This window comes from Haemaphysalis longicornis, unplaced genomic scaffold (genome assembly GCF_048455015.1).
Source record: "Haemaphysalis longicornis isolate Haplotype H1 unplaced genomic scaffold, Haemaphysalis longicornis Haplotype H1 scaffold_1, whole genome shotgun sequence".
Lineage (NCBI taxonomy): Eukaryota > Metazoa > Arthropoda > Arachnida > Ixodida > Ixodidae > Haemaphysalis > Haemaphysalis longicornis.
Genome location: NW_027526203.1, coordinates 426,632,610 through 426,656,378, shown reverse-complemented (window position 1 = coordinate 426,656,378; position 23,769 = coordinate 426,632,610).

Sequence of the window (23,769 nt, the reverse complement as noted above, 5' to 3'; positions counted from 1 at the left end):
TAGTTCACGACGTGAGAGCTCAAAGTGTGGAGTTAAGCCTCACGTCCTATATATGTTTAGGTCGACGTTAGATAACCTTTAAATTGAGCTTAACGACATGCCAAGCAACTTCGTACTTATTGTACGTCGAACAGCAGGTACCGGTTGACGACGCTGACCTCAGTAGGCCTTACGTTGGCCCGTCGCATGCCCGCGTCGTCAGTTTTCCCTGCTTACACATCAAACTTCTCAAAAGTGAATTATAAACTGTAAAACACGCTAGACATCCCAAAAGATGCTTCATGTAAAAGGTTATAAAAATTTCCCGCGAAACCAGCAGAAGTAGGGTAATAGTGCCATCCAACTAAAACTGCATCTTTCATTTACGCGATAGTTAATGAGCGAAATTACTGCAGCTACGCAGATATATATCACCTTAAAGGCACAGAAGCCACATCATTCAAAGGGCTTCCCATTCTGCGGAAAACCTTCTTCGTCGTCGTTGTTGTAGTTGTTCCGCCATGAAAATAGCCGCCGCACTAAGGAGTAAATAAACAACAGATGTGTCGTCCGCTGGGATGCGAACCCAGGGCATCAATTCTCTAAAAAGGTGGCGTCTTGAAGCGACGGTAGCGCCATGCAAATGCATGTGTTCTTGGGTTGGGGCAGTCGCTTTGAGGTGTTGGGGAACGAGAGTGGCCCTGCAGAGAAGCACCGTCGCAAGGGCGCAAAGCGACAAGCGAAATGACGGGGGGCAGTGCGTGTCGCTTTGCGCCCTTGCGACGGTGCTCCTCTGCAGGGCCATTCTCGTTTCCAAGCACCTCAAAGCGACTGCCCCAACCCAAGAACACATGCATTTGCATGGCGCTACCGCGTCGTTTCGAAACGACGGCCTCTCGTTTTAGAGAATTGGGCCCCAGTAACGTTTCTACATGAAGCGGCGTGCCGCAGAGGGCCCTCTGGCTCACTGGTGACTGCTGCGCCGCTACGTGAAGTCGCTGCGGTATTGCGAAGCTAGACTCCTTTACTGTGTGTTTGATTTGCTGTCTTGGCTCCTTTCCATGGCGCGTGCCTAAATTACGTGTCCTTTCTTGCTTCTTGTTTATTTTTGTTTTATTTCTCATCTTAGCGACATTTTGTTTGTATTTAAAATACCTTGTACGCCATGTTCAGCCTAGCGCCACCGTAGTCACTTGCCTGTTCCCGCTCATCCCTGGGTTCGGTTCTCGTTCTTCCCACGGTTCTCGCTCTTCTCACGGTCTTCCCACGGTAATGTTGGCGCCCGTGTCAGTTTCCTTGGGAGAGGCACTTTAATATCTCGGTGCTCGTTCCGGGCACGACTGGCGAGTGTGGTTGTCAAGCTTAACTAATAGAAGGTGACTCCGTTAATGCTGATCGTATATGCAAAATTTTTGCTGTACTCGATCACTCGGACTGTGTTGTATGGGACCGAATGTTTCCCACACCACCGGTGGAGGGCGCTCCAGGCCCGCTGCGCGGCGCTCATGGCAGCCCCTCTCGCCTACAGCAGCAGCGCCAGAGACGACAGTTTTCGCTTGTGCGCAGTGGCATAACGCAACTAAGTGCATGTCTCCAGAAGAGCGTCGGGCACGTTGCGCGCCAAAAGTGGCGAGCTCCAATAAACAGCTTGTCGCGATCATTGCCTTCCTAGCACCGTAATCGTATCTGTCAGATATTTTTTTTACATTGTTTAATGCCGTATTATCTTGTTTTTAATCTGTTTCAAATAAATGCAATAAACGCCACTTTTCCTACCCCTATTCTGCTTCCACAGTACCAAAGGTCTCGTATAGTCTACATGCCGTATAGTCTACTTCTAGGTGTAGGAAAACAATTAAATAACACTTCTCGGTATAAGAAAGCAATTAAATAAGCTCTTTAAAGCAGCCTTGCCAGCCGCCTGTAGCAAAGAATTTCCACGACTGCGGATAAGTTCGTTCCTGTCGCGAAAGAAGATAAGAGCGTGGAAAGCTGCCCCCGAGCCCACAGCGGTCATCAGGGCGACGCAAGCCCGGCTCCCTTTTCGAAGTAAAGTCGCGCCGTGCGCGTGACAGCAACCCCGAGCAGCTTCTTCTCCGGGCGAGCCGGGGTAATTCATCAAAATTGACGGAGAAGCCCCGAGGCGAGCTTCCAGTCTCTTGAGAACCGCCTGACGCACCTTTCAGTAGAACGCCACTTCTACTTCCCCCGGTCGTGCCTGAAGACGCGTTTCCTACCACCTTGTGTTTACGTTCCATACGCGACGGTGCTGTTTAGTTGCGGCGCAGAGTTTACTGCTCCGTCTAGAAGAAACTAAAACACTGTTTACAGCGATAGAAAAGTAGACGGCCCGATATAAAATCTTCACTCGCTGGAGGGCAGAAAATGAAGAGCAACATCCTAACTGGCTTAAGTCCTCAGGAACACTCTTGTCGTAAATGCAATCTAAAAACGGCTATTTTCTCATCACGGGAAAGTCCTTTCTTCGATTTTAGGAACACGGTATCAAGTATAGAAATGGCAGCAGGGTAATCAACACTTTACGATGAAAGTCGGGAGAATTGACTTCCTCATTATGGGCTGCACATTGAGGAGGCCAATTTTTTTGTTGTCTAGACAGTACCGTCTACAAGTGTGAAGAGAGGTAAACTACTTCGATTTCTAGGTGCCCTCCTCTATTGGCCGAGATGTCGAGCAGACTCTTCCCCTCGGGGCCAAGGGGCGAAAAAACCCTATAGTGTGGATAAATACTCTCCATCACGACCCTGGCAGATTTCTGAGTGTTGGACGAGACTTGTATGCAGGGATTCTCCTGTAAGTCCGGTCCGCATGTTCTGATAATCAAGTCGTAGCTTCGTTTGCCAGCCACAATGCTGCCCAGTGCAGTTGCCAATGCAGCGCACCCTAGCTATCACGCCGACTAAACTCCTTTTACTATGGAGTCTAGCGCGCCGAAGATACGCCTGGGCTATGAAGCGCGCCGCAGTGGAGGACTCCGGAGCAATTTTGACCACCTGGGGATCTTTAACGTGCACCGATATTTCAATACACGGGCATTTTCCCTTTTTGCCAACATCATAAAAGCAGCCACTGCGGCCGGGATAGAACCCGCGTCCTTGGGGTCCGCAGCACAACGCGCAACCGCGGCGGGTCCCTGAACTACTGGCAACGTCTTTTGTACACGTGACCACTTCCGTAGTACTTGTTGCTGCACCTTTGGCGAACACGCTATGACTGCAAAATCTCTCTTCGCCTCTGAAGGAGAGCAACAGGAGGCATGTGGGGTAGCATGATGGCGCGTGCCTTACAGGGAACGATGGTAGAAGGCTACGCCTTGTCAGTGGGCTCCTTCGTCTCTCGCTGAACGAGTTTTCTCGGCGTCTTTGTTATGTGTGCATCAGGTCTCGACCAGTACTCCACGTATATTAAAACAAACCAACGAATTCCGGCTGCTCCTTTGGTCGTAGCTCCCCTGTCCATCTCACCGCCTTGATTTTTGAGGACGACTGAAAACAGTGTAGAAACCCAGACCTCAAGACCTGAAAATGGCATTAAATGAGAGCAGCGTCAGGAGAGGCAGCCTGAAGCCATCGTCGGTCCATTCAAACTGAAGAATGAGGGTTAGGATTTCCAGCAAGGAAGTAAACTTATTTAAGTGTCGGGATTTCCATTGACGCCGAGCCAATCATAGCGTGGCACTGTGGCGGCTTACCCGAAATGCGTCGCGGTCACAAACAGCGCAAGCAGAAAATTGAAAATGCGGGTAGGCCTGTGTGAGAGAAGAGCTGCGCAGGCAGTCACACTGTGGTTTAGAAGTTCTCGGGCAGCAAATGTCCCTTTTGACAGCGCACGTTGGACGTTGTGTAATGGTTGTGCCACCTTTCTGCAGGAATTTAAAAAAATTCATAGCGTCTACAGACAAGGGCATAAGAGAGGAGAGGCATACAAACTTGCACATTCCTTTTGAATAAAACCATTTGGGTGTTAGCGCGGTGCGGCGTCCCTCTTATCCTATGTCCATGTCTGCACGCGCTATGAATTTTTCATGATTGCGAAACCCCCTTGCCCTGAAATTCGTATACTTGTGACCTTTCTCGCGGCAATTTTTTACCTAAGAATAACATTTATCCCTTTGTGCGCTGCATTGAACCGAGTTTTAGAGGCTGTCCAAGCGCATTGCGAAATTTTCCGCTTCGAAGAAGGACGCCTGTGTGATCTTCCAGTGATACGTACGCACTAAATTAGTATGACGCCTACTTAAACTGTACCAGTGTCACCAGAGTGAAGAAAAAAAATCATCAGCTCTTCTGCCCTCTGTGAAGAAGGACGACCAGGAAGCAGTGTGTCTTTTACATCAATCGATGCATCTATGCACGAAACAAAAGATGTTTGTTTGTAATTTGCGATTGAGCATACTTCGTAGTCAATCAGACGAATGGAACTAGGACGCACTAGAAATTTATTCTTGCGGCGAAACATGGGGCTGTCCGTTTTCCGGCCGCCGAAGTCCACGCATTGACAGCAGAAAGGAATTTCACAGTATGTGCAACTTCCCTGGGCACGTATACGTAATTACGAACAGTAGAGGAAACTCAGCCTAATATTCGTCCTAGCGTCCTAGTCGTCCTAGCGGGTAATGGTAATTCGTTTCGGGATAATTTCTATAAAGTAAGGGATGATCAATTCTGAATAATACAGCTCTTCTGACCCAAGCATTTTCTAAACTGCGTCTTGCGTCCCCTGCGTATGCCAGCCTTCCAGATTAAGCTTATACAATCACTATTCGAAAGATCATTATTAGCTTTGCAAGTGAATCGTGTCAACACGCGCAACTAAAGTTCCTCGTACTATAAAGAGAAAGAATACTTCCGACGCACTGCAAAGTTGTCATTTCTGTGCGGACAGAGAAAATACCAGAGAAGTCAAAAAGCGCATGACATTAAACCACACGTATAGATAAATGAATAGCGGTAATATGGGTTGACTTTTACCTGAGAAAGACGTTGCCGGCATGAAATTCGAGGATGAACATTTCTACGACCAGGTTCACCCAACAAGCAAGCAAGAAAGCAAACGAGTGAGAGAGAGAACCGGCATGGGAGTGAGCAACTGCTCCCGGCAAGTCGTGAATAAGTGTGGCTATTAAGCCAGTGGGTGCTACCCGTCGTAGTGACGGCTACGGAAATGTGAAAGTCGCGCAACGTACTTGTAAAGAGGAGCGTTTTGAACGCACATGAGCATGAAGAGAGCATTCGGTGGTAGGGCAACATTGTCTTTCACTTCCACCGGATCACACTACTAGGTTCTAGAATGCAACGGCTTGCTAAAGCTCCGCGGCTGTGATAAATTGGAAAGTACTGGTATGTCAAAATCTACTAACCAGGGTGAATTACTACGACGCCTTCTGAGCGTCTTAAGAGGCTGCACGCACCGTGCATGGCCTCCGAGATCACCCGACAAGGGTAATTTCTCGAGAAACGCGTGCTTGGATGATCTCGTGGGACATGCATCATGTGTAACTTCACGTTCTTACCACCAGATTCGCGGTGGAGTAGTGGCCTAGTCATTACGACTCCGGCTTCGGCACCGGTTGGGAGCTAACTCCGATCCATTCCCTGACGGCATATGACATTTATTCATGACATCTGCGCGCAAATGTCCACGTGCGCACTCTCGAAAATTCCTAGGTCGGTATTTGGTTGGAGCATTGAATAAATGCCCTCTCAGATTAACTTTTACTCGTGCACCAACAATAAAGGTCCTTCAGACGCTGCGCAGGAGGAAACCCATTTTTTATGTTTACCTCACCAGCATGCGGCAATACCATTGTTTTTTAACCCGAATCTTTCATGTATCTTCTGGGTCCGTCCACGCTCCCTCGAAACGCAGTAAATTTTCCTGCAATATTTTTTTCTCTCTCTTCGCTTCCTGTCTTTGCAGCAACACTAGATCTTAATTTTTTCGTTCTTTGCATTCCCCTTTCAGCCCGGAAAACGAAGAAAAGCATTCACGTCACGTAGCGGCAGCTACTAACTTGCTGCATCCTGAATCAAGGCACAACTCTGAAGAATGAGATTTATGCCTGCCAGCGTTTCTCTCACATTGTCATCGTTATTCGTTATTTCTTCGCGGGTCAAAAACTGCCGCGCAAACATTTCACCGACCTAATAAATTCAGCCCGCTCACATGTGCCTCTACAGCGACGTGAACTTGGAGGCAAAGTTGAAGTTACTAACGCCCGTATTGTGACAAGCTGTCTGTGGAGGGAACGTGCATTATTAAACATTCCATGCAAAACACAGCGCCTACTCTGTCGGCACTTGTTCGGCGAGGCAAAGGCCGCCGCTGACACGCAAGAGGAAGGCATGCGAAGCGACGCCCATGTGAGCCGAGCCATACGTGTGTCAGGCACACAATACGTGGTCGGGCACAAAGGCCCCTGGAAGCGAGATTAGCGCAGACCCTGTTGGCATGTCCTATCCCGTCTCAAAGGAGAAAAGGAGCCCGAACAGATGAAACAACCGACATAAATGAACTGTACTGTACAAAAAAAAAAAAAAAGCGTGATCAAATGAGGCCCCATCTTAAAAGAAAGGAATCGCTCTTCTGAAATCTTAGAATTCAATTAGCCCCTTTGAGCTGCACTCTCGTAAGAATGGGAGTCACGTGCCGACATTTGAATTCTCATCATTAGGGAGAATTGAGTTTTGAGACAATATCAAGTTTTCTTTTATCTACGCAGAGTCCGCGTGAACGCTGTTCGAAAAATGGCGCAAGGCAGAAATGTGAGTTGCTGCAGTTTTTAATACCCAACCAGGGGCGTAGCCAGGGGGAGGGTGTAGGCGTTTCGGGGGCAGACCACCCCGGAAATTTGTGCATGCAAAGAAATGAGATATATTGCTAGGGCGCTCGGCGCAGTCTCTCTTCCCGGTGGCGTAAACAACCCCCGAAATATATTTCTGGTTACGCCGCTGTATACCCAACTGTAGTTGTGAATGCAAAGCTTGCGCACCGTTGAAGTTGGCTGAGCTCGGAGGTATGCGTTCCAGCACTGAGGCTCATCGAATCTACCGACATGTCGATGTAAACAGGTTTGGGTTGAGGGCGTGAGCTTCAGTGTTGGCACTAACGCGTTATTTTTTTCTGTATTTCAGTAAAGCTCTCGTTAGCACTTCGAAATAGTAATTGGTAATCTACTTACGTTAAAATCATTCGGGTAACGTGTAGGGTCACATTACCGGTTACCTGTTACATTTGGTTCCAGGAAGACTGCCACGGCAGAAAAAGCACGAAGAACGAAGTGATGGGATACGAAACACGAACACCCTCTTTATCGCACCCACAGGCATGCAGCTCTACCAGGTTTTTTGCAAAGTCACGACGGATAAAAGAAAAAAAAAACGGGTAATTGTTCTTGACGACTCTGCGGGAGTTACGAAACAAAAAATCCCGGGCAATCTCCACTAACGTGAAACCTCGGGAAGGGCGAAGCATGCAGTGTATAAGTATAAGTGTATTCAAAGATTGTAAGTCTCTCTTTCCACACTGCGTGCGCTGATTGGGCGCCGAAGAAGCGCCGGTGGGAGTAGCGATCGCGGGCTCGCTGAGGCGGTAGCGCCGTCTCTTGCGTTGAACCGGATTTAAGCAATAAAATGAGAGACAGACTGGCCGTAAGTTGTCTTCGTGTCACACGCAGCAGCATGCTAAGAAGCAGCACGACACGAGTGTCCCGGTTTGTTCTTTTAGTACGTGTTTTTGCCCATGGAGATAAAACGTTCTAGCGCGAAGCTTTGGAAAACGAGTGTCCCGGTGTGTTTTTGAGTACGCGTTTCGTTCTAGCGCAAGGAGTTGGAAAACGAGTGTCCCGGCATTTTAGTACCGTGACCACATGAGACGATAGGAAATGCCCACAGCCCGAGCCCCTAAGGGGTTTCGTCCCTAAAAATTGGCCTGCCCTTAATTCTTTTTACTACGGAGGCGCAGACACAACTAAAACAAAATGCGCACGCACGTAAGCACACACGTACGCATGCGATTATAAAATAAGTGAGTGAAAAATGAGCGTTTGTACATTAAGTTCGTCTTATTGCACACGTGACTGCTCGACTTTGTTTCTGTTGATGCCCAAGCAAGCAAAGCTGCAGCGAAGCACCTTAACGTGCATATCTCCGTGTTTGGAATTATCCATTCAGGTTCGACATCTTGTTTCTGCGTGCACGTATTGCTTAATTTTTTTCTTAGCAACGTAATTTAGGCCCGTCAGTAATAGTTCCAGTTTTGGTACTTTTAATCCATGCAAAATACGACAAGGACAAAGTAACATGCCTTCCCCTTTTTAGCGCAGGTAAAGGCCGCAACGGGTTTCTTTCACTTGCAGATGACGGGTAACGTATCCAGTTACCCTTTTAGGAAATGTCTACAACACTACCTTTCACTCATTAACATGATCCTGTCTCTTTATCTTGCGATTGTGTGCAGGAGGTCCCTATGGTTCCAGAAATACCGCACGTAAATTACGGCAGGAATATTTCTGTAGAGGAAACTAGCGATAAAGGTGAGTCTGATTGAACGACCGCTCAAGTCGGGAGGTAGATTTCAACCCACAGGCAATGTCCATGCTGATGAATCAGCCAGCGCGGTCTTTATTGTGATAGCAATAGATAAGACATGTCGGCAAAAATTTGCCGTCTAGTGGTTCGCTTTCAGCACTACCGACACTCTTGATCAGTTGGTAAAAAGGACCCGACGTTTAAACTTTGTGGCTTTGCTGTAGTGTCCCTGGTTCCTGTTGTAACGGCCTTGGTTCGAGCTTTTGCAATCCTACGTGTTTTTTAAGGTGAAAGCCTTATGTGTCTCATCAAGCGAGAAAAGTGACTGTAGTCGTCGTCGTCGGTGCCAGCAGCACAGCGAGCACCAAAATGGCCGAACAAATTGCGTTTCTGTGTGATTGGAACCCGGGTCGTCAGGGAAGCATCTAAATGCGCTAACCACAGCGGTAACCGGTTTTTTTTTCTTTATTGCAGCTAACCGGACACCCTGTTAAAATAGAACACGAATTAGCCTGGTGCGTGCTCCATGACAGGTTCACGTGGGTGCACGTGCGTAGACGGATGCACGCAGGGGAGAGATCTGACTGTGCGGCAGGGGCAGCGTGAAGTGCTGCCAGTCTGCCTCTGTGAGTAATTCGCTTCAAAAGACGGAAAAAAAAGACAGAAAGATACGCACAGGCGAGTACGCATCTATGCACGCACGTACAGGCAAGTAAACACGCACGAACGCAGATTTTAACAGGGCAGGTGGATATGTAAGGAAAGATAAGCACGTGAGGCTAACACTTACATTTACTTCTTTTCTTCTGTATTAAATAATTGAAGCCACTAAATGTAAATTCTATAACAATGAAAATCAACATTATTAAGTCATTACTAAGTGATATAAGTAATTCTGTAAAAACCAAAGTAAACAACTATCTGCAGTAATTTGCTACTTCGGTAAGGATGGGAAACACCAAAAGTTAAGAAAGGAGAACGTTGGCGTACTGGCCACCCCACCGAGCCTTGTTTTCACTTCTTTTAAAGTCCGCATGCTGCCAAAAGTATTTCTTCTGAGGTAAAACGTCTTTCTTTCCAAGGTTGTTCTTCGAGATGTAGGGAGTCAAGTGATTTTTTTTTTTTGTTAGAGAAGTGAAGTTTATTTGCCGTTCAAGAGGTGTACAATTCTTCAAATATACAGGCGAGGGTCTCAAAGTCCCATGACTTCCACGGGACCCTCGATGAGCAATTACAAATCATGGACACTTAAAGAAACAGCAATGAATCATTTATGCAATAGTAAAGGTAAAATAATTATCAGATCATCATTATACATTAGGTAGAAACCTTGTACAAAGATACAATAGCTATACACGCACAAACATACACATGCTAAACACTTAGAAGTTCAGGATACATAATAGTTCGCGCGATAGAGACAGCACTTGTCCGAAAAAAATAAAAGTAATCTCAATGAAGTGGTAAGTTTAAAACACAGAGTGATGAGACATATTGAAGATTTACTTTTAAACAGGGGTAAATGGGCTGCAAAGAAAGATACTAGTTCTGCAAAAGATTTTTTAGCGCTTTTTTAAATGCCGATAGGGACAAGACGGAGTTTAGGTGCAGAGGTAGAGTGCTCCACAACGAAATCGAAGCGAACTGAGCTCCTTTTTCCGTAGTCAGTGTAAACTGTTGGCAGTAAAAAAATTCGTTGATAGGCAAATCTAGTGGGGTTCGGATTACGCAAATACTGATTGTCGATGAATTCAAAAGAGAGTTGGTGGTTAATTAGTTTAAACAACATCACATCAATGTTGTAATGAAACAGGTGGTTGATTGACAATATATTAAACTTGCGTTGCAGTAATGTCGAGCTATAGTAAACAGTAATATTTGAAATGATGCGTAATGCTTGGTTTTGGGTGTGTTGAACAGAGTGCAAAATATATTTAAAAGTGTTGCTCCATGCAATGATACAATAATTCAAGTGGCTGTGAATGAATGAAAAATAGAGCGACAGCAACGTATGAGTAGGGAAGTAATTCCTAGCCTTGAATAGTGCTCGAATGCCAAACGCAGTCGCTGTATTTAGGTGGTTTATGTGATAGTCAAACTGAAGGCAACAATCGAGGCGGATACCAAGGAATGAGTGCAGTCACAAGGGGGAATTGAAGTATTACCGAGCGACAAGGAAGGGACCAGCGGCACGTGTCCATGGCTTGACCTAAAAATCATAAATTTAGTCTTACTAAGATTAATAATTAAATGGTTCTTTTCGCACCAATCCAAAATGTTAATGAGAACAGAATTTAATTTATTTGTCAAGGAATTTAAGCATTTGTCAGACATCTAAACGGTTGTGTCGTCTGCGTATAAGACGTAATGAGATGAAGCAGCAATATCAGGCAGATCATTGATATAAATTAAGAAAAGCAAAGGACCCAGAATGAACCCCTGCGGGACACCTTGGTTAGATATTTTGGTCTCAGAGAATGCATCCGCAGCATATGCCACATTTTGTCTATCAAGTAAATAGTTTTTCAGGAAGGTTAACGGGGGCCCCGTTACACCATAGGACTGTAGTTTCCTAAATAGAATATCATGAATAATTGTATCGAACGCTTTTGTAAAATCTAAAAACACTGAGCCAACTAATAGTGATTTATCTAACAAATGTTTGACAAAGTCGAGTAAAGAGATTAAAGCGAGACTGGTAGAGCGGCCCGAGCGAAAACCGAATTGGCAAGAATTTATTAAACTTTGTTATATAGTTAGTGAGCCTTTTACAGAATAATTTCTCTATTAACTAGCTGAAAGAGGACAGAATCGAAATCGGTCGGTTAGAAACTAGGTCTTTGTTACCTTTTTTGAACACAGGGACGACTTTCGACCGTTTTAAGATTTCAGGGAACACGCCTGACTGGAATATCAAATTACTTATGTGGCAGATAGGGTCGGAAACGAGATGGGCAACTAATTTCAAATGACGCATAGAAATATGGTCTAGGCCGGGACTTGCTATTTTAAGCTGAGTGATAGTAACGTATACTTCCTCAGAAGAAACGGGGGGAAGAAAGAATGAGAGAGGTGTATGACGTGGGTTAGAAAGTGCCGCAAAGGGTAGATGTGTTTGGGGCAAGGAAAAGTAATCGCAGAAAGCGTTGGCAATGTCTGAGGGCTTGTGATAGACAGTGTCGTTGTAGCTCACGCTAGATATCGGAGATCTTAGTGGGCGTCGGTTTAAAAAGTCATTTAACAGTTTCCACTTTTTCTTAGCATTGGAAAGCGCTTTTTTGTAGTAGCGCTTTTTGGCTTGCTTAAGTAAGCTACTAAGAATGTTGCGATATTTTTTATAACGTAGTTCAAGTTAATTTTTAAATGGTTGTTTTTTTAGTTTTTTTATACAGGCTATTTTTTTTTTCGCATACACATCAATGAGCTTTCGGTTACCCACGGGTTGCAGGATTGTTTATATCTTCTCTTACATTTCACAGTCGTGGTGCTCATAGTGACTGCTTGCAAAAATGTCGAGTAGAAGGAAGTAACGGCCTCCACAGGATCGAGCATTGCTTTGATAAAGGACCAATCGGTATCGCAAATTTTTTCGACAAATTTTGCTTCATTGAAAACTGACGTGAAATAAGAAAAATCACAACGTGGGGCGGAGGCTTTGAGGGCAATAAAAATGGGGTCATGATCAGTTATGTCGGTTTCAACGACACCAGATATTGGCCGCGTTGGTAGGTTGCATAGAGCATGATCAATTAGCGAGTGAGATCCCCGGGTGGCGCGTCTTGTCGTACAGTTAATTAAAAACTTAAGGCCGTAGCCTATAAAACAGTCGGTATAGTCTTTGTAAACTGTATATCAAGTAAATTCATGTTTATGTGCCCCACAATTAACGTATTTATTTTCGGATGACAGTTTTTGAAGAATATTATCAAGGGAACGAAGAAAGTCTTGAATTGGAGATGATGGAGACCGGTAAATGCTGTCTAAAACGAAATTTGAACTGTCGATAGCTAAGAATGATGAGTTCGCTTCAACCCAAACAATTTGCTACGTCGAGTGATAAATCATACCTTCGTGTGTATGCGATGTCAGCAGATACGAAAATTGCTGAACCACCATGATTGTTATTAGGGCGATGGCAGAATTCTGTATTGTAAGAATTTATGCTATATAAATTGATTGATTTTAGGGATTAATGAGCCGACGCAACGCAGGCGATGAGGCGCGCCGTAGTGGAGGGCTCCGGATTAATTTTGACCACCTGAGGATCTTTAACGTGCGCCGAAATCTCGTACACACGGGCGTTTTTGCTTTTCGCTTCCATCAGGAAAGCGGCCGCCGCGGCCGGGAATCGAACCCGCAACCTTGTGCTCAGCAGCGCAACGCCTTAGGAGTACTCAGCCACCGCGGCGGGTCGGCTGTCGTTATTCCGCCGGGCTTTTATCAGGCAATTTTCCGTCCAGAGATACTGCCACCAGTGTTCCTTTTTGAGTGCGAAAACTTTCGAGAACAACGTTTTGTTTTCAATAGTTAAATGGTCATTCACGCAGATAGCGGAATCGGCGCATTTAGAAGAGTCAATCTGATTAGTCCGCCCTCGCGCTTTGCGTGCTTTCCTCACAAAATCATCTCGCTTGTCCCTGCAGACAAAACGAGCTATGATAGTCTTATCGCCAGACTTTGGGGGAACACGATGAATGGTGTCGATATCAGCCGTGGACACCGGACAGCCCACGACTTCGCCCATACGTTTGAAGATCGGAGAACATTCTCCATTCTGAGTTGAAGGCACTTATTTTATTTCAACATTATTCTTTCTTGAATGTTGTTCCAATTTTGCAATGATCAGAGCAAAAAACTGTCTCCCTGTGTGATGGACTTAGTCCTATCGATTTCAAGCCATCGATTTTATAGCTATCCTCGAACGTGGGCGCTCGTCTCAGGCCAGTACGGGAGGGAACTCGGAGGTCTTTTTCGTCAACAAGGCTGAGCTTTATTCGACACCCTCACGCGCGCATATTGCGCAGAGAATTGATCCCTGCACTGCGCGGCGCTCAATTAGGCTCGCTTTAGCTATGGATCACCATAATCCGGTTTGATCTATCGACGCGCGCTCGCAACGAACGCCGCCCGCTGGCAAAACAATTCACTCGGCGCGGGGTCCGCGATGCGTTACTCCGCCGATCCCATAGGGCAACGGCGGTCGGATGCGCTCGCAGCAGCCCCGCGGGGACGGAGTCACTGCGGCTTCATGCGCTACCGCCCCTTCCCTCCAACAATGAGATTTAATAATTTGCATACTGATGGAGCAAACCAAATTAAGAACTGTTGTGTGTCCTTGCAACCTGCCCGCCCTCCCCTCTTTCTCTCTCTCTCTGAAGCGACCTAGACACAATACATCCATTACTCTCCCTCGCAGAGGGTGTCTCCACCAGGCTGGCGTTCAATTAAAACACAGCAGCCTTCCGTTATTCCGTTTCTTCGCGGAAAGACAATAAAGGTAAGGGCAATAGCTTAGCTTCACATCTGCGTCGCTACTGGGAATGTCTTGCGCAATCAGACACTTCATTTTTCGCGGGTAGAGGATTGGGTTACTGCAGAATTCCTGAAAGGACGAAGGGCTTCAGGCAAGGCCTGTAGCCTTAAGCTTGACGCTTCCAAGAGTTCCCTTGACTGTAAGATGTTCTCTCTTAAAAGTGAGCTGTGACGCAGAAGCGATCCAAAAATGCTTATGTTGCGGCCTGTGCGTACCGTATTTTTGAATGTATAGATTTACTAGACCCCCCTTATAAAACGCGTAACTCAGACTACGCAAAAAATGGAAGGAAACTAAGTTACGCTTATCTTGGGGTTCCAGCTGTGATCTTTCTGCATTGGTAAATGTTTCAATTAATACTGTGACAATAGCCATAGCTCAAACACATGATTGTTTTATTTCGCCGCATTTCAGAGTAAGGTCATTCAACTTTCCAAAAAAAAGGGATAATAAATGATACTGGACTACACCGGCACTCTATAACAGCCTGGACCGCTACTCTTTATGATTAATAATTTTGATTGCTTTTGATCCGTCGGATTGTAAGGTAGACTGAAAAATTAGTTTTTGTTTCAGCAGCTCGAAGAATGCGGAGGCAAAATTAAATTACGTCAGGGCGCTGATAACTGGAAACATTCTAGAGATTCATTTCTTTAATAAATTCGTGCTTTATTTGGAAGTACGAAAAAAAAAAAAACCTTGAAGCCAGGATTCCCCTCTTCGTGCTGACATTAAAGCACCGTTCAGGGTTGTTTATTTTGTGTGCGTAACGGTTTACTTGCTGTGAAATGCCTCAAATACTAGGAGTATATATCGACGTGCATATCAAGCTATCAGACTACGAAAAGGGTCATATTATTTATTCGTTTGTATTTATGCCAAGGACGTAGCTTCTCCCATAATAGGGGCATAAAACAGAGCAAGAAGAAGCAAAAGGCAGTGTTCCTTCTACCCACCCTACAAAATAGCTTCACTGTTGAAATGAGAAATCTAAGAATATCTATCCAGCAACTTTCAATTCGCATAAAAATGTGCCGATAGCTGGGTGGAAGAAGCCAGACATAGAGTGGGCGACTCGCTTCGCCCAAGAAATTCCCTTTTCGGTTACTGCTTATCTCTGGAAGGTTTGAGAAGGACCGTCAATGGAAGATTATGCAAACTTAAAAGATTCTTGTTTTATTCATGACCTCGCCGCCATTTTCGCATGCAGAGACACAAAATAAAATTTCCACAGGAAGTCGCATCTACGATTCTTTGTCTTGCCCCCAGGGTATGCGCCCTTTACTTGAGTTTTCAAGTCTGTACTTACGCTGTCTTGCATGCGATTCCAGGCTTTTCTTCCGGGATGATGGACTGCTTGGCACCTGTTCGGTAAGCAAAATGACCCAGCAGTGTCTTTAGAAACGCAGGGAAAAAGCACTTGGTATTCAGTGGTTTTTCTAAAAAATCATTTGAACAGTTGCCACGTAGGAAATATTCCGTATAGACTATTTTACACTTTTCAGTCTGTCGGTGGGTGAATCGGTCGGTATAATTAATGTGAATATTATTAATACTATTGATGACAACGTTTGTACTTACTGCACATCATCATTCAACCACCAGCATGTCATACAAAGCGTCAACATTTTAAGTGTCACCCTTCCTCACTTTTGACCTCAGAGCCTGACGTTTGGCCTAAAGTCTTATGTTCAGGCTTAGCATTACGTAACCGTAAACTTGAGCCTTACGACATGTCAAGGTACATCATACTCGCCGCACGTACAGTTGCGGGTACCAATTGACGACGTTAGCACGGAAAGCGTGACATTAAGGTCAGAACAAATGTGTTGCCGTCCAAGGCCTTCACTTGCACTTTATTTTAGTGGGTTGAATTTTTTGTTGTCATTCGACCCTGGCAAAAAAACATCTAGTGATTATTCTTGTCGGCACCTCAAATTTCTCAATGCGAAAGCCTTGGGGACCTACGTTGGTTGGAGATCCGGCATTGATGCCACAAAAAATGTCCGACTGCTCAAAGGGTAAAGCATAGCTCAGTGAGTCTCGAAATGACGCCACATATCTCATACGAGCTCCAATAAACAAAGTGACTAATTGATTTAAACAAAAATTGAGTTAATGTTGTGCTGGGTGGAATTACAAGCAAGGCCCCCTGGAATACAAGACGAGCCCGGAGCACCTGGACCAGCCCAGTTAAATTGTTCTATAGCTGACTAAAGGCGGATCTAGCGAATGGGTTGTGATTTCCGACGGATAAACGTCCTTTGCAGGCATGAATTCAGTAATTTACCCAAGTGGCTGTTAGTTGTGTAGGAAAGCACGTTCCTCCTAATGGTGTGAATGTATGGCTAGCAAGGACGAGAGGCCTAAATTCTCTGTCAAACAGAAGTATATGATCATATGATAATGAGAAAACACATGAGTGCCACTGGACACGTGCCACCATAAGCGTCATGTCATTACCCAGCATAGAATGAACGCGCTACCTTCCATGAGACAAGTGTGCAACAAATTTCATCGGTGCGGCGTATCTAGCGATGGACTCAACTGCCTATATCAACAGCAGACATGGCGGCGAACACAGTACTGGCACATGCATTTTATAATTTAACACTGGAGCTTTCGCATTCACTGTATCATAAGTAGTGCTTAGGTGTCCCAGGATTTCGTCACACGTGCATGGTCATCTCGATCAGTAACTCCACAATATTTAATGGTGCTTTTCTGAGAAACTCCGGCAGAGTTAACAAGCCCTCAGAGCACACGGAAGTGAACACATGTATACGACCAAGTAAGCAGAGCAGACAGCTCGGCGGAGCATCGAACGTCTGCACCGACGCAGGCTATGTTGCTATGTACTTTTTAAAGCCGACGCCCGACGCACCCGTTTAAAATTGGGGTGTATATGTATGTGAACGTCACTGCTTTTAGCTACTGCTATTTTTTTCAAAGCAACCACTCATTTGTTTTGTTCTCACTTTTTAAAGTGTATAAATGTTGGTGTTTGTAATCCATTTTACATCCTTCTTGACAGTGGTTGGCTTTCCGTTTTCGTCGCCCCGCGCCAATTTTTCTTCCCTAACCGTCTTTTTGGAGGAGTGAGCAGCATTTTTCTCACGCGGGCAACAATTTAAGCCGCTACTAGATGGGAAACTGACGGCCGACAGCCTAGACGAGCTGGTATGTCTAGACGCTCACCAGCACGCCAACCCTAAGCAAGCGAGCAAACTTGGAGCATGCCACCAAGGTCCCGCGGTTCCTGGTGTTTCAATTTCCTGCGTCTGAGGTGGGACTTCTGGAATTCATGTTGCATTTATACTTTACACAGCAGACTAGAAAGATGGGTGGGTGCACACAGAGCCAGAAGACAGCGACAGAGAAAATGGTACACACGCATTTAATAACGGCAGAAAGGCCTTCTGTGCTTATTTCGGAGCTGTTACCTTACATGAGTAATAAAAAAAAAATCACGGACGATTTCCCAAGGCGATACCTCGCATGAGAAGTGTTGATGTTCAGCCATGTAGTTATTAGACTTCTACAAGGGCGATAGGTCATACGGTATGTACCAAAATTGGTGCTTTAAAACGACAAAGAAATCGGAGCTTATGGATGCGTGAAATCTTGGTAATATGCCCATCCTGATATATCCAGTAAGCGTTCTCTGTAGCAAAGCCTTCAGCTCGTGGTATACGTATAAAATTACTCTCTGCACCGGACACAAGCCCTACTTCCTCTGTTAGCAAACTTGCCTTCCCTAACGCTAACGTGGTCTACACACAAAAAAAAGTAGTAAGAGGGGGAATGAACGTCCCTACTTCCCCTACTTTATAAAAAAGTAGGGTCATCTGCATACGCCAATGCTATAGGCCGTTGCCGAAAATATAAAAGCTATGAATGCTACATTAGGGAAGTAAGAAAATAGTACCAATAAGAAAATGGCAGGCCAAAGGTGATAACTAACAGCTTTAGTTTACAGAGAATTGAGTGAGTACACAGTTTGAAAGCGTTAATTGGCGTATTCATGGAAGCAATGGAACGGGAGATGACAGGTGTAACATTAAGGGACAAGAAGAGAGCGGAGTGGGTCAGGGAACAAACGCGTGCTGAGGACATATTAGTAGAAATTATGAAGAAGAAATGGACGTGGGCAGAGCATGTAATGTGAAGGCAAGGTAACCGTTGGTCATTGAGGGTAACAGAGTGGATCCCTAGAGAAGGCAAATGTGGCATGGGGCGGCAGAAAGTTAGATGGGCAGATGAGATCAAGAAGTCTGCGGAGATAAACTGGTCGCAGTTAGCACAGGACCAGGGATAATTGTAGAATAATGGGAGAGGCCTTTGCCCTGCAGTGGGCTTAGATAGGCTGGTGATGATAATTATGATGATGATTATGACAGTTTGAAAGTGTTTATTATGTTTCTATTATACTGTTTGTTACAAAACACGAAACAAAATTAATTGTATACACGACTGAACTTATTTGGCCCGTTTATCTGGAGCACCGCGAATTGCCATTGGCACTGCGAACAGAACCAAAGGGGTTGCATATTAGTCTGTACTGATCGCACAGGCAAGCCTTAATTTTAATTAGACCCTGTAGGCAAACACATCGCGGAATGCAGGATATTATATTAAACTTTGCGCAGTATTTGTAGATTACATTTGGCATGATAATTGGCCTTTAGCTGACCACAGAGCGTCCTTTCTCCTCTTCTTTCTAGTTTGGGGTTTTCTCAACGGTATTTTTTGTGAGATACTAGAGAAGAGAATCTAACGGAAAGCAACAGACAAATATTGTAAGGAGGGGAGCACGTTGTAAGACTGACCTGACATCCCGCTGGCCAAGCGACTTGGAAAGGGGTAGCTGATCAACTGCGGCTTCTACTTTACACACGGCATTGTGCAAACTTATAACCGAAGCTGCCTGCAAGAGGAGCATTGCCAGACTTAAAACGCTTAATTAGGTGACTATCAGAACTACAAGATCTACTAAAAAATATCTATGGCTAGTCGTGTTCAAATATATCTCTCTCTGTTGCTTAGAAGGGTACGGCTCGAATATTTGAAGCCTGTTTACTGACCTGTCCAAACTGCCGGTCGCAGTTGCTGTTGCACCGGACACTTGTGGATCCGGGTTCGGGAGTCCATCTTAGTAGCGTGACTGGTGTCCATAGACGTTGATCAGGATACCGAGTCGTGCTGATGAAGGAGAACAACATGTATTTACATGATGGATGCAAGTTTGGATGCTGTGCCTCGAACGAATCGCCCAGCCACCAACACTCGGCGGCTCGCAACACCACCTTTTTGTTCAAGCAAGTCCCTAGAGTTCCCGAATTCAACTGCCAAAAGTCTGGTCAAATCAAGGACCCACAAATTGAAGCACATAGGCCCCGCCCCCGCTCGAAGCCGCTCTGGTTGCTTGCCCACCTGACCACGAGGGAGAGAGTGCGTTGGCGCCGCTGAGACGGGAAGATCTGTTGTCCAAGCGCGATGAGCACCTCAGTGCCTGAGTCGGGACGCTCGCTGAATTACCGCTTTCACGGTCCGCGTTGCTGAAGTCGCTTCCTTTTTCACGCTGCTGTCTTCCTTCAATCAGAGTTCCAGAAGCGGGAAGGACGCGAGGTTGACAGACCATTTTCAAATACGGGTCATACTGGGTCCGCGCTACCGAAGTCGCCTCCTTTGTCACGCTGCTGTCGTCATTCAGAGAGTCGAAAGTTTGCAGATGACGGAGGGGTGAGGATCCACTGTCTCAAATGAGGAGTCGCACGTGGCACGAGCCGATAACGACGAAGCCGATTGCGATGATGGGACTGGCGACGAAAACGCTCTAATTAGCGCCGACGTCCGAGCTTGGGTGTGCTGGGTCCGCAACCCGATCTTAACAACACATGCATCCCTACAATGGTGTACATCATATAGTGCTTTAGCTAAACCTGCAGTAGCGATTTCTTCGGTACGCTTGTCACCTGGTGTTCCCCCTTTAGACGAACAGCCATTTTCCTCACCCTTATTGTTGCAATTTTTACAAATGTACTTTTTATTGAATTCCCCGATGTTCCTGTTAAAGCAGTTCCCAGGCCAGGACAAACAACGCGAGAGGGCCTCATGGACAGGAAGACAAAATCGCTCATATGTTTTGCCGGGATTAATTCGGTGACCCGAAAGAGGTGTTAGGGCCTCCCCGAAGACGCAAACTAACAAGCGAGAGGATAAAAACGCCATAGGCTCGATGCATATTCTGCGGGACTATCGGAGAGAAGCGCTAAAGTAATGTATGTCCCAAAGAGACGAGCACAAGGTTGTATTCTAAAATGCGTGTACCAGCAAGGACCTGAGTCTATAACCCCGTGTCTACACGCCCATCCATTACAAGAATAAAGGACCAGACTTTAATGTTTCTGCTTCAAAAGGTTGTGAGGGGAATTCTTCCACCTATTTATTAAATGGACCATAGAGAGAAAACACAAGTTTCTTTTATTCGAAATATTTGGGGTGTTATAGTGCCCTCAGTGCTTGCCCGGCAGCAAACGATGTTGTATTCATTGAGAAATTAAACAATTTGGGCCAAACTTTTAATCCCCCCGCCACATCGTTGGCTTCGTGACGTCGACAATGACGTATTGTTGACTAAGGGTGCCTCCCACCGTCCACGGCAAAAAACTTAGTTTTTGTTAGCCGGATTACCGTTTGCCTTCGTAGATGGCGGGGCGAAACGATACCGCTAAAGGACCACTGTCCGCATACGGTGTTTTTTTGTTCTAACCGTACTTGCACCTGGCTTAATGTTACGGTTGATAGTAATCGCGTCGTGAAATATTGTGTACGAATCGACAACAAGGGTATGTCGCTTATGCCAGTTCGCCAGTGTCGTGTCAGAAAGCCCAACACGCTCGACAGCTGTGCAGCGTCGGCTGGCATTGTACGCGCCGTACGCACTCGCGCTTCTGTGTTTACGTATTCGTTCGTAAAGTCTATTTCTTAGCAAAACATTCCTGCGGCAATAAAAAGAATGTGCTCTAAATTTAAGCGCCAATAGCTTATTATTCCTGTTTAACCTGCTTAATTTGCGTGAGATATCGTAGGCTTCATCCAGTCAAAACACTGCCTGTAATAAGTCATATGTTCAGTGAGGAAAAGTCGCTAGTGAGTAGCATGGCTATTCTCTGCTTTTGCTCATTTTGCGGATTATTTTAGTGAAGTTTGGGTTAAAAGTGGAGTCAGTGTTATTCTAATGAGGCAATGTTTCGAATAAACGAAACTTGCATTTTGTCGTCATGGTCCCTTCAAATGCAATGGAAAGAGCAGGTTTAACAAAACAGCAGTTGGTGTTAAAAAAAATTCGCCATCATTTCCAGGAAGCGCGTCGGCTGTCATAATCATTCGACGCATACACATTCATTAGGAGCCATGGTACCCCATCCAATAAAAAATCGCCTTACATTCAGCATCTACATTGGGGGAGTGAGAATAATTAGACAAGTTCTTTTTATGAAACAAGAAGCACCGGTGAAAAAGCTAATTGAGTGAATTTATATTGTTTCACAATGTTACAGAATCTCTCAGAAAGGTCAGTCAGTTGCCGCTTCACTTTGAAGTTTTGCCTCCTGCCCAGCAACAAAGAGTAAGCGAGGCGTCGCCGAAGAATTTGCAGTTGTTTCCATCGGGATCTTAAACTATACATGTTCTATGTTGTGTACTTGATGAGAAACCATTGTCTACGACAAGAATCAATGTCCTATATGTTTATTCGGCCCATCCCGTAGCAAGAGGCACGTGTGTTTCCGAAACTACCAACGGACTTGCCAGTTCGATCGGTCAAGTTTTTTCTTCATCTTGTGGTGCTTATATATTACGTACATACATACATACATACATACATACATACATACATACATACATACATACATACATACATACATACATACATACATACATACATACATACATACATACATACATACATACATACATACATACATACATACATACATACATACATACATACATACATACATACATACATACATACATACATACATACATACATACATACATACATACATACATACATACATACATACATACATACATACATACATACATACATACATACATACATACATACATACATACATACATAGACACACGCATCCAGACGCAAAGCTTCATGGAAAAATCTCGTGCTGCGATTGGCCGCCGCGATGCGCTTAGCAGAGCCACGTTCAGGACAAGATGACGAACGTAAGTCGGCTCGTAAAGCTTAGCATCAGCAGCTGAGTGGGCCGCAGTGGCGCACTCTGGTCAGCAAATGTGATTATTAGCTATTATAGCGACTGCGGGCTTTTCTATATAACCATATAACCAAGCAGTACCTAATAGTACCTAAACTTTCTACAAATATTCGTTCGTTCTCGCTCCCCGTTCCGGGAATAGCTTTCGGGCATTTGCATTAAAACAGCTTGATAATTGGGTTACAGGGTAGATCAATTTTAAATTGCGCTGGCCGGCAGTGCGCAACAGCGTGCATTATAAATTCGCATTTCCCCGCGCGATGCCATTACGCGAGGATTCTGCGCATCTGAAAGCGCCTGGGCGAGCTGATGAGGTGATGCGCTGAATTTGCATGTGCCCGGCTTATTACCCATGCGCTTTCGTTCCACCGAAACACCTCTCATCACCGCATACGAAAAAGCGTGTAATTTCAAGCTCGCCACCAACTCGGCACGAAATTTTGTCGTAGGCTCCTTCGTAACGATCCGCTATACGCGAGGGTGTGTTTTTTTTTTTTTATTCTCTACATATACATCCCTCGCATTCCCCCTAAGTCATCTGCTTTCGCTGTTCTGGCCCCGGTCTTATTTTTTTCTTCTGTGCCTATTTTGGTGCTACCAAATTGTGCAGTCAGCGTGCAGTTTCTTCGCTTTTAACTCGTTAAATTTTTTGGCCTTCTCATTTCGTATTTTTCTGCAAAATTGAGCGCAGACTTTTTTCTAACAGGTGTTTCGCCCTGTCGTGTGCTCGTTCACCTACAGAACGTTAGCCGAGCGCGATACCTTGCTTGTTTTTAATCGATAGGTGCTCTGAGAGCTGGTATCCGTAAAGGATTCTACATTTAAAACCTTCGTTGACGCTCGCGTACCGAAAAACGAGACTTACTGTTTGATTAGCTGCTCGATTAGCAGAAAAAGTGCGATCTACATGAGCCTTTTCTGTTCGTTTATGGCCAACTTTGGCGGCAGGACGCATTAGTTCCGCATGCAGGATACGATACAACTGGAATTAAAATATTTATTTATTTATTTTATTTATTTAATACATACTGCGGACCCTAAGGGGTCCAAGCAGCAAATACCACGTGACGGCCCCTCCGCGCTCACCGTAAAGCAACGCCCTCAAACAGGCTGCCTCTGAGTTAGCCATAATGAAATAGACAAAAGAAAGAAAGAAGAAATCGCGACCAAGTTTGTTCCTTATCTGCACACGCGTCCCGCGAATCTTGTTGCTGCTGCTCCTTCCATGCATGCTATTATCAAGGGGATGCGCTGTCTCTTCGGGCGGGTAACACGCGAAGCAGTTGCTTTCAATCAGCTTTGTTTGGGGACGCTGCTTTACAATGCGCGCGTAAGCGTCGCCACGTCGTATTTTTCGCATTTTCAAAATAAATGAGTACGCAATTAGTTCGTCGCTGAAAATAGCGCA